The following is a 17,770-nucleotide window of genomic DNA, read 5'->3' on the forward strand; positions in this document are numbered from 1 at the left end:
GTCCATACGAATAAAAGTCAGGAAACTTATTGAAGGCACTTTGTAATTATGCGTGTACTGCTTTAGAAGTGTTAACCGCATTTAAAAAAAAATTCGGATTTTTTTTTATGTTCTTGTCTATAATGTGAGAGTGATGACACTTTTTTCAAATTGATAATTTTTTTATAAAAATACATTTGACTGCATCCATAACACGAATTCAACTTTAAAGGAATTATACTCCACTTTATTTCGAATGAGTACTGTTATATATTAGCATTTTGGATAACGCCGGGCGGGAGGGGGATTGTAGATTGACTATTATTATTAAAAGTTTGATGTTTATTTAAAGAAGTTATAATTATGAAAAAACATTATTATGATCATTGTATGAAAATTAGATTGTGTTACAAGGACAAATAACATTTATAAGCTTTGGAATGTAGTTGAGATCTTAGGAACAATAAACAAATGGAAAGAAATTTGGCCAGGGAAAACGTGATTGATAAGTCACCTGTTAGGTTTCTGTGTAGTTGAATGATGTAAGCACAAAGGATTAGTTTTAATATACATAGGCAAGTTAGTTGAAACAGGTGAGTTGAAGAGACGTCAGATAGATAGAAGTCGGGAGAAGAGTTAGTCTTTTTTATGACGCTAGGAAACGGCGTATTTCAAAACGTGAACAGAACGTTTTATTTATTTATTTGTTTTTACATAGGCATAACAACTTATCAAGGCCATAGACCACTCGAGAATAAGGATTAAGCGTGTGCAGTAGTCAATTGGACAATATAGTAATCGCTAGTAATGGAAATTCGGTAAATTTGTTAACTTAAGTGGAACGGCTCATCAAGAAATTGTTTACGTTGAACTTGAAGACAACCATATTGTAGTCAGCTGGAAAGCAGGAAAACGGAAGACAATTCCACAGGCGTGCAGTTCTAAAAAAGAAGCTTTGTTCATGGAATCTATGTTTAGGTTTAGGCACAGATAAAGAGTGGAGGGAAATTATTGATAGTGTTTTCAGCTAGACGTGTGTTTCTTGTGAAAGTTTGGCGAAGGGAGGACCATAGATTGAAGCTCAGTCGAGTACTTTCCATGAAAATAACGATAAACCAGAGAAACTCGCAACATCTCTTCTGTAAAATGTTGTTATATATATATATATATATATATATATATATATATATATATATATATATATATATATATATATATATATATATATATATAACTATTGTGTCATGTCGTCTTTAAACAACCAGGTATGCGTTTATTTGTCGTTTAAAATGAACTGTTTTACAATTGTTGAAAAGACCATGATCATTCGACATCTTAAAATGTAAAGACGGTCTATTATATAGATTGCTATGCTATACACTTATTTCGTCATTCATCAAAGAACTCGTCTCCCTTTCGTCGTGATGTACAAGCATTCGTTTGTACAAATAATTGTCCCCCCCCCCCTCTGTAAACATATTGTCAATACGTTCGCGTCATCGTTTCGTGTCCGCATCACAACACAAGTTATACGTCTATAAGATTTGGCTTGCTACCGACAACGTAACATTTGTATGATTTGGTCGACCCATTATATACACACAGAATATACACACACACACACACACACACACACACACACACACACACACACACACACACACACACACACACACACACACACACGCGCACACACACACACGCACACACACACATACACACGCACACGCACACGCACACACACACACACATACACGCACGCGCGCGCGCACACACACGCGCACACACACACACACACACACACACACACACACACACACACACACACACACACACACACACACACACACACACCCATCCAGAACCCCCCCACACACACACCGCTACATAACAGTGTGAACTATCCCCTTCAGCAGTTGTTAAAATCTCACATTTTTGTTAACATTCATCAGAATAAACATTTTCAGTTCTCTAAATATTGTACAAATCTGAGACGAACATATTTCGCGTAAGTTTAAAACGTTCGCATTCTTTATTCGCTGTTGTATCGTAGTTCGACAATGGGTCTTGGTTTACTTTCGGCAGGCGCGTAACTCTCGCTACCCTTATTGTTATCCTTTAGTCCTTGCATTCCAGCAGTTAATGTTTCTGACAAAGAAGGAAGAATTTCTGTTTTCTCGGTCAGAATCTATTCCATCTAACACTTACCGTTGGCAAGTTTTTGACCTTGAAGTAATATTTTTTTAGCTCCATACATCAAGTGGCTTCATGCCCTGTCTGGAGCGATTTCCATAAACAATTGGAATTGAAAAATCAACTATATATCTTTTTCCATTCTTTATTTTAGTTAAATAACAGCTTCCCATTAGATGAAGTTCATTCTGATAGTTTATAGTGTTTGTCATCTCCCATCATCTCCTTTTGAGGGAGGCGACGGTGGTCAAGTGGTTAACGACACCGACTAACGACCTGCGTGTTGCAAGTTCTAATCCAGTTCGTTCGATAAAAAAATACTTTCACTTAGGATATTGCCAACCTTCTCGTTGGCCTTCTCCTAAATACTCGATGTTTTTCTAGAAAGAATTCTGCTTAGAGAAATATCGGGGAAACCAATACCAACAACAGAATCTTTTGATTTATATGATGACTAGCCTGGGTGCCCGGTGTTGTCCGGTAGTTTACATGTGTGTAAAGCAAAAAAAAAAAAGTGGTACTAGGCAGGCAGGCTCGAACCCGTACCGCGAAGTAGGCAAAGAATGGGGGAAAAAACTGACATGTTTGCTGTTGCACCCATCGTCAAACCGGAAGTGACGTAGGTTTAAATTAAGGCTAGAAGGGATGACTTTCGAAAAATCGGCGAAAAAAAAACTCTCCCTGTATAAAAGTACCCAGTTGAGACTGAAGGAATTAATGTTTTTAGCCAATTTTTCGATATTTGTCGCCCGAAGGGCCAATCTTCAAAACGATACCAATCTCGTGAAAATCCGTCACCTCTGTTGTGTTCAAGTCGGGGAGAAGGGGGGCAGTGAGAGAAGGATAGAAATTCGTATATATATATATATATATATATATATATATATATATATATATATATATATATATATATATATATATACTGCGTATCAAATTATTAACGAGTGTACATTTTTTTAAATATTTAAGAAACGAGTAAATAAAAATCAATGAAACTTTGAGAAAGTGCTTACAATACTATTCAGTTACTCCAGTCAAAAAAATAAAAGTATTTAAAGCAGTATTAGCGAAACCATGGCAGAAGATAGGAATATCTGTTGATTTCAGTGTGTCAAGTTATTAACGAGGTTGAGAAAAAAACACCCATAACTTGTTTATTGAAATAATTTTTAAACATTAAATGAACTAGGGAAAATGCTTAGAACACAGTAACTACATAGCAATTTCTACGTTGACATAATTATTCTGCATAAAAATAATGCTTCTTCTGAACATCAACCTTTGCTTCTTCAGCCATGGTTCAAAGTGCTCATTTAGAAAAGCTATGTAAGCATTTGACGTAATTTTTACGCCTTCTGGGACTCTCCATGGGCCAACTAAAGTACTTCCGATAATCCCAACCAAAATCATTACCCCACTACCACCTTGTTGGCGCCTTAAACGCTGATGACGATGTCGTCCACCTAGGACTCATCCCTTGCTCCAGCCATCTGGGCAATCAAGAGTGACACGCACTTCATCTGTGAACAAAATTTGGAAAACTCTGTTTACATGTTGTCCTCTGCCATTTCAATCGGTTTTGTATGTGATGTTGCTTTAATAGAGGCTTTGTCATAGGCTTAACAGACTTTGCCACTTCTTTCAGAAGGCGACATCGAGTACTTTTTGAGACATTCTTCAATCCGGGTTGGTAGAAGACTTCTCGACTTGTCTGCCCAGGGTTCTTAACAACTTCACGTTTAATTTAGAGTAGATAACGGCGTGAAACAACTCTAGATTTATCTTTATCAGCTCTCTTACGTATATTTGTAGGGTCCTGACAAAGTTCTTCACAGTTTGATGGTACCTTCCCATCATTTTCGATATTTCGAGGGTAGATTTACTTTTTGTTAGATGTTGTGTAATAATACTCTTTTCAGAACTACTTAAACCACCTTTAGGACCCATTTTATTGACGAAACAAACTGTCTTGTTAATAATTTGAAACACCTCAAACACCGTGAATTCAGCAATTTTGATGGCAAGTTGTTTACATTGCACGGAACAGTACGAAAATGTCACAGTACGCGCAGCTCGGCATTGCCAACTTTTCCGAAGCTTTTGATACTAAACCATCAAGAAGTTTCTGAAACTGGTAAAAAAAATGTGATCTCGTTAATAATTTGACACGCAGTATATATATATATATATATATATATATATATATATATATATATATATATATATATATTGATTGATTGATTGATTGATTGATTGATTGAGATTGTCGGACTAACTTCCTCACCTCATTTTGGTTGTTATCGTCACAACGTTTCGGCCGTTTTGCCCTCCGGCCTTGATCAGCCGAACTGGGGAACCGTTTGTTAGGAGTCTCGAACACCTGATGAAAGCCAGAGGGCAAAACGAGCGAAACGTTGTGACGATAACAACCAAGATTAGAAAGTCAGTTCGACAATCTCAATCAATTAAAACACCTCATCTCAAAAATACAGACAATTACAATATATATATATATATATATATATATATATATATATATATATATATATATATATATATATATATATATACATACATATATATATATATATATATATATATATATATATATATATATATATATATATATATTTAAAGTGATGGTTGTGTAATTCCAACGAGAGAAAAAAATGTATACTTAAAAGAGTGTAGCCATCAACAATTGTGAGTTTTTTTTAGCCTTTTATCATATTTTTATTTTAAAATATTTTTATAACGCGTTTCAAGCTTTGGTTAGCTTTCTTCAGATATTTTCGTGAAAAGGTTTTTTTTTTAAATGGGAGTTTGATATGTTATTTTTACATCTGCTGATACGAAATGTGTTTTTCAGAGTGATGTTGTCTCAGACATTCTGTCTCCAACAGTAAGTGTTGGTAGTGTCCGGTCAGAGTTAATTTCAAAGAGGGGGCTTTTGATCCATTTGGTGAAGGTTTTTATGTTTTTTTCTGACTTTCTTTCCCCATGTATAGCACACATTCACACACAAGCACACACATATACATATACATACATGTACATATACACATGCACACGCATACGCACGCAGGCATATACACATACACATACGCACATACACAGATATATATGTAGGAGCATACATATATACATACCCACTTACACACTCACACACATCCACCCACTAACATATCACACACATTTAGTATCAGCAGATGTAAAAATAACATTTCAAACTCACATTTAAAAAACAAACCTTTTCACGAAAATATCTGAGGAAACCGAACCAAAGCTTGAAACGCGTTATAAAAATATTTTAAAATAAAAAGGCTAAAAACCCCACAATTGTTGATGGCTACACTCTTTTAAATATATATATATATATATATATATATATATATATATATATAATTTTTATATCTATATATATCTATATTATTTTTAAAATGTTATTATCCACTGACACGTGTTTCATCGTCTACGACTCATCAGAGTGGCTGAATATAGCGATATACGAAATCGGGACCCCACGGTAATGAGCCTAAACCCCCTGACCTATGATCCATCTCGCTAACTGTCTGGATATATCGAGATTTACTTAGATGTTGTTTGTTTTTTGGTTTTAGCGATATGTTTTGAATGAATTCAATTATTTACTAAAGTGCGTTTATACCTAAATGCGAGTTGGGAATGACTTTCTCTTTAACCAATTTGGTACCTCCACATGGGGAGCGGTATATATATTATTTTTAAATTTTAAATATTTAAATTATATATATATATATATATATATATATATATATATATATATATTTAAAGCTTGAAAAATAAACTGTTTGAATCACAGAAATAATGTATTTATTCAAAATGTTTATATATATATATAATTATTATTATTATTATTATTATTATTATTATTATTATTATTATTATTATTTTAACATGTTTTATTAACTATTTGCTCTTATATATATATCCTGTGTTTAGTGTCGGACACCCAGTGGTAGACGCAGAGAGAATCCGTGTATAAGTGCAACTTCTTTGACTGCCATTTCAGTGCCAGATTTAAACCCTTTACAACAGCATCCAGTTCCGCCAGGTTGATGTGTTGAGCATCATTCACGGGTCGCAGCCAGCACGCGTCTTTAATTACGTTTCCACGTTGCTCCAATAACACTCCCCATGCCAAAGAACTAGCGTCACCCCACACATTCACAGTGTCCCCATCGACATACCATTCTCCACGGGCAGGGTCCTCCTTGTCAACTCTCTCTAGGGGTTCCGTCGTCATCAGAGTTAGAAGAGCATCATCAGATACATTATCCCAACCTGTAGTTACTAAACTTGCCCTGCGTTTGATGACGCCCACAGCTGCTCGGAGCCAGCCACACGCTGGTAAGTGACCAATAAGTTTCCCACACAAGGAAAAAAATAGTCCGCCGCGTAATAACATCAGGGATGTTTGGAATCTCACTGCCACGTCTCCATCGTAAGGTACCGTCTTTCCCGCAGACGTCCAATCCTAATACCCGCGCTCCATCCCTCAGACGTTCGGGATCCTTGCACTCCAACCGGAATTGAGCTAACTTTTCTCTGACGTGCGACGCAGATTGTATATCTTCATTGACGTACACATCGTCAATATAGGCCGATGTTGCGTCCTCAGTGGTCTTTTCCTGGGACAACACTGCATTTACAATGGTCTTCATGATTTGCGGTGCCACATTCAGCCCAAAGCCAAGTCGAGTAAGGCAGTATCTCTGACCCCGGAACCACACTGTCTGGAACTGCCACAATGTCTCATCCACTCGCACCTGCAAATAAGCCTTCCGCAAGTCTACTATAGACACATTGGAGCCCTTCTGGCGCCATTCTCTCAGCTTGCTAGCGCACACGTCAGCATCGGCAGTGTATGTCTCAATGTATCTATTGAGTTCACGATAGTCCAGCACCGGACGAACTTTTGATTTGTTATGCTGGACTACCGCCATTAAGGAAATCAGACACTTGGGTGGCCCCAGCTTGTTGGGGTAGGGGATCAGCCATCCATCCTGGATCCATGCCTCAAGCTCCTTCTCGTATTCATTACGGGCCTTGTCGGGTATCGAGTACTCTGCAATGCTATTCTTGAGTTCGGTTGGCGCCCTTCCTTCTGTCCACCTCCACGATGCAGTCCATGCTTTTTGGTGATGGTCGTAGTCCACCTTAAAATCAGGCCGATCAATGTGAACTGCAGCACACACTGGGGTTTCCCAAACCCGCACAGTCCCATCTCTTCCGATAACAACTCTCCCCAGTGCCTTAATAGCATCATATCCCAACAGTACATCGAATCCCAGCAAATCCCCTCGCATCATCAACACATTAATGTCTGCGGCCACACCAGAGTCTGTGTGAACTTTGACAGTTTCGGCTCCACAGCAAGCTTGCGTATTGCCACCTATTGTGGTTACATTGATGCTCTGCTTTGTCCAGTTTCGACACAACTTGGCGCTCATGATGGTGTGTGAGCACCCGAAGTTGAGAAGAGCTGAACAAGGCACTTGGCCCACGTAAACATTTATTGTCGGTTGCGCCTCAATTACATCTTGTCCGGGGAACAGGGCGGCGCTGACGTCCTGCCCCCTGATGCATTTCCCGCACAATTTTGGGATAAATGTCCATAACTACCACATTGGAAACAGCGCGGGCGCCCCCGCCCCCGCCCCTTGTTAGTACAACTTATTGCGAAATGGCCTCGCTGGCCGCAGCAGAAACATCTCCCATTGGTCGTGGGTTTCAAACTGGGACTCTTTTCAGCATTAGTCTTGGCTGCCTGCGCCATCATTACAACCGGTTCCCTCAGGTCCTCCTCATCTCTGATAATGGCCCGAGCGCGTTCCAACAAATGTTCCATGGGCGTTACAGATACGCTGGTGGAAGCCCTCAACATGGGTGGGAAGGCCGACCACAAGCGAATACGCCAGTGTCTGCTCTGACACTCCATTGCCAAATAGAACTGCACGTTTCTTCAGCTCCGCGAAGAAGACGTCCACGGTTTCTCCTGGCATGAGCTTCCTAGAGGCAAATGTTTCGTAGGCCGTGCAGGGATCCATGGCAAATGCCTTGTATAAAGCATTTTTTATAGAAGTAACATCAGACTTCTCCACGGCACTAAGTTGCTGATACACACTCAGGGCGCCTCCAGCCAATCTCAGAGGAATCACGTTATGCATCCCCTTTACTTCACAGAGGTTGCAGGTCAGCTCAACCCTTTCGACCCAGTCGACAACAGAAGTAGATTAGTCGAATTCGGGTATCAGTTTTAAATCAAACTTTGCCCCAGCCATAGTTGTCCAGGAAAAGAGACAAAACGAAATAGCCGAAATAGCTTATGACCTTCACCTTCACCGAGGTGCACGACTTATATGACCTTCACCTTCACCGTGGTGCGCGACTTGACACAAAAAAAACAACTTCTTAATCAACTGCTAACGTACGCGTCACTGTAACGTCCAATGACAACAACAACAACCTTCTCACTCGACCTGCCTTTTATACCACTCTCTCAATCCCTCCTCTTGCGCATGCGCCCGGAGATTCCTGACAACCTCGAGACTTCCGCTTATAAAAACCCAAGTTTTGTTGTCGCGCATGCCTACACAAGGCACAAACACGTGGGCGTTTGTTTTGTTGGTAAGTACTACAATATCTGCTAGTATATATATATATATATATATGTCCCATGTTATATCTGCTGGTACACACACACGCACACACACACACACACACACACACACACACACACACACACACACACACACACATATATTGTGCATGTGTGTGTGTGATTTAAATATTAACAGCAACATGTCAAGCTTTCAATCGCATGGGTCATTAGATTAGGACCAATTGGGATATAAACCAAATCAAATCCAGAGGGAACAAGTCTATATTACACACAAAAGAAAGAAAAATGCGGGAAAAATAATGTATTTTGTGGAAAGAAACACATCCCACACAAATATGATTATTTGAGTTTACATTGCATATAAATGAATCTATCTATTGATATCTACGTGTATCAAACTTCTCACAAACACATACATGCACACATACACATATAGAAACTTTATTAAACATTCTAAAATCCTCAATTCAAATTCATATTGTTAAATTACTGCGTCTTACACGTGTTTCATTGGATGGCATAAACCAAACAAATCATCAAAGAATAAAATTTACATTATATATATATATATATATATATATATATATATATATATATATATATATATATTGATATATAGTTTGCTTGAAGCATTGTGTGGGATAGGTATGTAGTAGAGATTTAGAAGGCTATCACAATGCGAGGAATGAAGTATAGTCGTTTGATAAAGTTTATTTGGTATCCGGTCCTTGCACGTTTTTCAGAGATCTGAAACAGTTTTTTGCTTGTTGCAAAGTCTGTCTGGAAACAGTTTTTTGCAAACTCTGTCTGGCTCCGACTAAGGGATAGGATTAATACATATCCCACACAATGCTTCAAGCAAACTACATATCAATCCTATCCCTTAGTCTGAGCCAGACAGAGTTTGCAAAAAACTGTTTCAAGACATAGTTTGCAACAAGCAAAAAACTGTTTCAGATCTCCGGAAACCGTGCTAGGACTGGATGCCAAATAAACTTTATCAAACGACTATATTTCATTCCTCGCATTGTAACAGCCTTCTAAATCTCTACTACATACCTATCCCACACAATGCTTCAAGCAAACTACATATCAATCCCCCCCCTCTCTCTCTCTCTCTCTCTCTCTCTCTCTCTCTCTCTATATATATATATATATATATATATATATATATATATATATATATATATATATATATACTAGCATGGGTGCCCGGCGTTGCCCGGGTGTTTGGAGGTGTATGCTGAGCAAAAAAATAAAAAAACCCAAAAACGGTCAATTTTTTAAAACTTTGACACCTATTATGACCCTTTAAATTTATTGTTTTGGGCTCAAATCAAGTTATTAAGTTAGATCCATGTTTAAGGAACCTATATCTAAAATTTCAAGTGTTTAGACACCAAATTGTCGGAAGAGTTTGGTAGAATTCTCAGAGGTCAAATCGTTGAACTTTGACCCCTTAACAGCAAAATTTCTGGCCGTAAACCGATCACAAAGATTATCCCAAATCTCAGTACCCAGTATATCAAATTTCGAGTCTGTTGACTGAAAATTAACAGAGTTATTGTGAAGGGAAATATACACAGACAGACAGACAGACAGACAGACACATTTACTTTTATAGATATACTAGCATGTGTGCCCGGCGTTGCCCGGGTATTTGGAGATGTATGTTCAGCAAAGAAAAAAAAGTGGTCAATTTTTAAAAACTTTGACCCCCTATTATGACCCCTTAACATTTATTGTTTTGAGCTCAAATTAAGTTATTAAGTTAGATACATGTCCAATGAATCTATATCGAAAATTTCAAGTGTTTAGACCCAAAATTGTCGGAGGAGTTTGGCAGAGTTCTCAAACGTCAAATCGTTGAACCATTACCCCTTAATCGAAAAATTTCTGCCCGAAAACCGATCACAAAGATTATCCCAAATCTCAGTACGATGGATATCAAATTTCGAGTCTGTAGACTAAAAATTAAGAGTTATTGCGTAGGGAAATGTACACCCCCCACACACACATATATATATTTCCGATTCCGATACCTCCAAATGTTCCAATTTTACCGATTCCCGATTCCGATTAATCATCATAACCCTCTGCAAGTCCCTTGCTGGACTAAAAAGTCATCAGAGGCAAAAGCATAAATGAGTTTTAGAAATATGGGTTGTCCGAACCTCATACGTCGAAATCGACGGGAGAGTCCATCATATATATATATATATATATATATATATATATATATATATATATATATGGTGTGTGTGTGCATGAACAACCGTTATTTTTTACGCCGTTTTCCGGATCGACAAACGGCAATACCAAACGCCCCATTGTTACATATGATTAATTATTTTCAATCTCGCTGAAACGTTGAAACGAGATTCCCACGCATTCCTTAACAACATTGGCGGCGTTTAGACTGACGTAAAACTTGGTGTGCAGCAGTCTCATCTTGTCGAATCAAATTCTTTCTTAGACTTCCGTATGATTCATTTATATTTATGATACATGTTCCCTTTTTTTGTTTTTATTCATGCAGTAAAGTATCAGATTACCCGTCCTAGGGAAGATATTAAAATTCAGATTTCAGATGTTTTTTTCTTATTAATGGTAAACGATTATTTCACATACGTTATTATAAAATAGATTCCCAACTCTATCGAGAGTAGAATTAGTAAAAGTTTAACGATGAAAATGTTTTCAAGAAATTAAGCAACATCTACAACACAGCTCTAGGAACTAGTGAATACCACAATATCGAAACCAACCAACCAACCAACCAACCAACCAACCAACCAACCAACCAACCAACCAACCAACCAACCAAAAAACAACACCAACAAAAAACAAAAAAACAAAAAGCAAACAAAAAACAAACAAACAAAAAGCAAACAAAAAACAAACAAAAACAAACAAACAAACAAACAAAAAATAAACAAACAAAAACAAAAAAAAACAAAAAACAAACAAACCAAAAAACACAACAAAAAACAAAAAACACAACCCCAATAGTCTTGATAAGATTAAGAATATAAGAAAAAGAAATATAATTTGGTGTACGCCGCCACATAATCAAATGGTAAAAACCCAACTCACAAAAAATTCTTTAATCTTATAGAAAAACACATTCTCGTTACAAACCCCTTACAAAAAATCTCTAATAAACGCAACCTAAAACGGTCCTATTATTGTTGCGAAAACTTAGATATGATAATTAAAGTACATAATAAAATATGAAATGAAAGCATATAAAAGAAAATAATAACAAAATTCATAAAAAAGTGATCAATATAACAACAACAACAACAAAAAAAAAAAAAAAAAAAAAATAGTAATGTCTTTAGTTGTAATAGAAACAAAAACACTTGCAATGAACAAAAAATTGTAGGCCTTGAACTGGCATCTAAGCTTCAGCCTCTGTCCCATCGACGAAACGTTGCGTCCCTCTGCCTGTTCTACAAGTATTTTAATGGTGAATGATTTGACGAATTGCAGACACTTGTGCCCCCACGACGTAGACACCCTCAACAAACCCGACAGGCAGCTAAATCCCACCACCACACAGTAGCGATCCCTAGATGTAAAAGATCTTTCTACTCCAGTAGTTTCTTTCACAGGACTGCTAGACTCTGGAATTCCATTCCAGGTCTCTGTTTCCCCAACTGTACTGACATGCAGAAGTTCAAGTGTAACGTGAACCAAAATCTTGCTGCCCAAATCCCAACATAGTATCCCAGTAGTTGCTGCCCCTGATAGTAGCCCCCTACACCACAGTGGCAAGGTTCCTTGTTTGGGGTGAAAATTTAATAAAAAAAGAAGACACGCTGAAATACCGAGGGGACGTATAGAATCGCAGAAGATAGGAACTCACGATTTCTGGAAAATTTAGTGAATGAAGGACAATCAGCAATTCCTCCACTATCCAACAACCAGAAAGTTGCTTGCACTGCAACGGAAAAGGAGGAACTGCTTGCTTGGCGATTCACCTCCAGCTCCACCCTAAAGCCAACAAACAACTTCCTCTCAAATTTCCCTATGCGGACGGAAGTCACAATTGATGATTTGAAAATCACCCCTTCATATGTCCGCAATGCGTTTAAAAAACTTAGACCACTCGAAGGGATAATTAATTAGTCTCCGTACTTTCCATAATCTACAACAAATGCCTGGCTAAATGATGCTTCCCTAATAGCTGGAAGATGGTATCCGTAGTACCAGTGTACAAGAATTTTGGCGAAAGGACCGCCCCTCATAATTATCGCCATATAAGTCTCCCCCCTCTTCGTTAAAATCTTTGAAACGCTAATCAATCAAACACAAGTTCATCACCTTGCAAAAGCTAATCTTCGTTCTGACAAACAGTAGGGATTTAGGAAATGTCGTTCTACTGCAAATATTTTAACAGTTATCTTTGAACGCATATACTATGCACTAGATAAGGCGGGTGAATCCAGGGCTGTAACCCTCGATATATCCAAGGCTTTTGACAAAGTCTGGCATGAAGGGCTCAATGAAAATGAAATATTATGGTATAACTGGACGAATACTAAATATAATTAGATCCTTCTTAGATAATAGGACCATCCAGGTTGTCATCGATGGACGTTCATCCACGCAGCATAACATTAATGGATCCTTGGACCACTATTATTCCTGATATTCATCAATGATCTCCTCGATAATATTGAGTTCGAGATGGGTATATTTCCTGATAATACAACGCTCTATAACATGCATAAGGGAAGACCGGATGTACAGAAATCCAAGACAAGTGCTGAATCATGAGAAGATGACCTTCAGACCGTAATTGAATGGGGAACGTGAATAAATGGTAACATTTAATGCTAGTAAGACTAAGATGCTCTCTTTTAACAATTACGAGAAACATCTCCAACCACCGATATTCATGACAAATAACACCCTACCCGAGAATTCTTCCTTCAACCCCCTTAGCTAAACATTCACAGGAAATATGAACTGGAATAAATACACCGAGGACATTACTGCTGCAAGGAAGGTGGGCTCCCTCTATCGTGCTAGACAACTACTCACACCTGAGAGTATCCTGTACCCCTATAAGGTCACCATTCGCCCATGTATGGAGTATTGTTGCCACATCTTGGTTAGTGCATCTACCAATAGTATCTCTCTCTCTTGGATAGGGTCCAGAAAAGGATCTGCAATCTAATAGGTCCCACTTTGTCAACTAGGCTCAAACTCTTGTCCCATCACCACAATGTTGCATCCCTGTGCCTGTTTTACAAATATTTTAATGAAATGTGCTTTGATGAACTCATTGCAGCTGTGCCCCTTTGACGTACATATCCCCGACAAACCAGCTTAGAAACAAAATCACACCCCTTCACCGTTGAGGTTCCTAAATGTCAAATAGCTTCTTCCCTAGAACAGCTAGACTTTGGAATTCTGTTCCTGTTGCCTGCTTCCCTAACTGTACTAAAATGAAAAATTTCCAAATGCAACGTAAACAATATCTCATCTTTCCCAATTAGTAGCCCTTACGTTCAAGTGTCAATATGCCTTGTTTGGAGTGAAGATGAGTTAAAAAAAAAAAAAAGAAAAGAAAAGTACATTCATAAAAAAAAAATCACCGAATAAAAACAGCATTATCGAATCACTACTGGGAGTGCAGCTCACGGAAAGTGAACGATTGTCGATAGTAGAGTGGAAAATAGTAAGGCATGCCAACACATGTAGAAACTAAGACGACACGTGTATACTATGTTTGAATGAGATATTATTTATACTAAACTTTAAAGAACCCCAACATTTATATTCGAGGTGTTTGAATAACAAAGTTTGTAAATGTTAATCTGTATAATTTAATTTCGCTCACACACACACACGCACACACACACACACGCACACAGACACACACACACAAACACACACTAACACACAAACACACACACGCGCGAGCGCACACACATACATATACAGAGAAATACAGACTCTTACACACACATACGTGGCATACTCACTAAAAATGAGTTGTCTGATTTCTAATCAACGGCAAATATTCCGGAATCGATCCCAATCGAAATTGCTTATCACTTTGACTTGTTGCAAATCGCACGCTATAACCTGAAGCATGCACACCTGAGAACATACCTAATGTTGGAGTATTTTTCATAGAAAATAAAACAAAACAAAACACACACACACACACACACACACACACACACACACACACACACACACACACACACACACACACACACACACATATATATATATAGAGAGAGAGAGAGAGTGAGAGATAGATAGATAGATAGAGAGAGAGACGCATGCACACATAAATAACATCGCTATTTATATACGCACACATACTATATATATATATATATATATACATATATATATATATATGTCTACATATATGCATACGTAAATATATACATGCATATGTATTTATTTATAAATATGTATATATACGTATTTATATATGGATATATGTTTTGTAGTTGCATTCATATACACATTTAAATATATGTTTATATGCATACACGATTATCAATGTATGCATATATATTAGTGATGGGACGATTTCAATATTTTTTCCGATTTCGATACAATTACTGCTTCCATACTAAATTCCCGATTCCGCTATAATTACTGATTCTGATTCTTTATAAATCTCTTAATATTTAACTATAAAGTTGTTATTTTGTCCCGATTACCGTAAAAACACATTTTAAATTTGCATATATTTTCTCAAACGTAAAAACACACTTGCGAGGGGATGATTAAATAATATTAAATATGAACATATATCTGTGTGTTTTGTAGGTTTTCGGGTATTGTGACAACGAATATCACAGTTTAATTTTGGGCTGATAATGAGATAGGAGAAGATATGATATCCAACGTAAACACTTATGTAATCCCTGACAGCCATTTTGTTTTCACAACAGGGTAGTTAGTAATGCACGTGCGTGTAACTGAAGTAGACAACAAAGCAAATATTATTTTACCCCCCCCCCACCAATGAAAAAATGGGATATTTATTCCGAAAACTGTTCTTAACAGAGGGGAGATTGGGGGTGTTTGTTCCGAAAGCTTTTCTTAACATGGGGAGGTTGGGGGTGTTTATTTGAAAAACATTACTAATTCCTCGGTTGTGAAAAAATGGATGACAAATGTTCTCGTATCTGGTAAAATACTTATCAGCCCGAAAGTTAACTGTGATATTTGTTGTTAGCATACCCGAAAACTTTTAAAGATCGACATTTCGAATATGAATGGTGACTTTTAGTTAATGTAAAAAAAATTTATTATATTTAGTCAGACAGATTAATTATTTAAAAAAGTGTCATTGAACTTAATATTTGTTTTCTCCAAATTTAATAATTATTTTATTATATCACGAAAATTTCTATTTTGTATTAAAATAAATCTCTATTTTATGTTATCATAATTTTCTTAAAAATATTTGAATTCAGTAAATGTCTAAGGAAAACTTTCTAAAGAACATAGCAACGCATTCGAAAACTTTAGCATGAGATTAATATTTGTTCATCTAATCGATGAATGAATAAAAAAGAAAACATATATAGGGATGTCTTCGGCTTATTTCTTTACAGAAAAAGAAAAGAAGAAATTATTTATAGAAAAAGAGAGAAGTTATTTAAAGCAAAGGAAAATTTAGAGAAAAGAAAATTATCAAAAGGGAACAGGAGTAATAATTTAATTTTAAGAAAAATAACATTATCAAAGTTAGACTATAAATATTTCCAATTTCAGAATCTCGAGAAATATTTACGTATTACTTGAAAAAAAAAATAAAGAAGTAAAGAGACGCAGGAACGTGACATTAGCCCCAAAAGCTGTTCTATCAAAACTATACTTAGAATTACTATCATGGAAGATTTCCTTAAAAATGTATGATTTTTTTTTTAATTTTCTCTTCATCCGTGAAGGATTTCCGGCAAAAAATAATTGTCAAAAAATATTTATCGTGATATATATTTTTTGACAATTATTTTTAGTAAAAAATCTATAAGAAATTAAAAAGAAAAGTTTTATTTTTTTCTAGCCTGTAAATAAATATTTCGATTCCTCTTGCCGTTAAATATGTTTAAATATATTTCAAACCATACAGATATTTGTATTTATCAATACAAAGACATTATAGCAAAAGTTAAAAAAAATTCCTGCCTCATTCTCTACCAATGTTAGCATTGCGAGAACCATAACAGATATTAAAATACTTGAGCAAACACATTTTATATGAGCATGCGCAGAAAGAATAAAAACATGTCGGCCAGTGAAAATGAATATTTCGCATTTCAACTTTCCGATTTATGTCTATGCGCGTTATTTATCAATCCAAAGATTTTATTCGTTATAAACCATCCTTGATGTATAATTACTATTTCCTGTTAATTCCAATGTTATGTAACTAGTAGTTTAAGAGTTTACCTGTTAAATATTTACATACACATACATATACTGTTTATTTATGTAAATTTGACTTTATTTATAATAAGTATGTTTAGAAAAGGTAATGAGTGATTATTTTGTTTCATGTGGAAGATTCGACTGAGTATAATTTGTTTTAAATCTATTTTTATCTATGTGCGTGTTTTCAGGAGGAAAGATTAAAATATCGTCAATATATCTAGAATATTCTGCGCTTGGAGATAATATAAATTTAAGAGGACAACATTCTAAGAAAAGGCAGGATAGTAATTCACTACAAGGGTTAATCACAGAGAGACCGCAATTTTGCTTGTAGAAAGTGTTATTGAATTTGAAAATAAGTCATGTCAGTTATAGATATGATAATTTTTATAAAGGTGTGTACATTTTGTGTATATTAATGGTTTTTACCTTATTGAGTAAATCTCCGGAGTTCTTTATGTGGAAGGTGCTGATAGTACCCATTAGTGGAGTTAGCATGTTGAATATGGCCCG

The sequence above is a fragment of the Euprymna scolopes genome, chromosome 13, assembly GCF_053919585.1.
Source record: "Euprymna scolopes isolate OS-2025 chromosome 13, ASM5391958v1, whole genome shotgun sequence".
In the NCBI taxonomy this organism is placed as follows: domain Eukaryota; kingdom Metazoa; phylum Mollusca; class Cephalopoda; order Sepiida; family Sepiolidae; genus Euprymna; species Euprymna scolopes.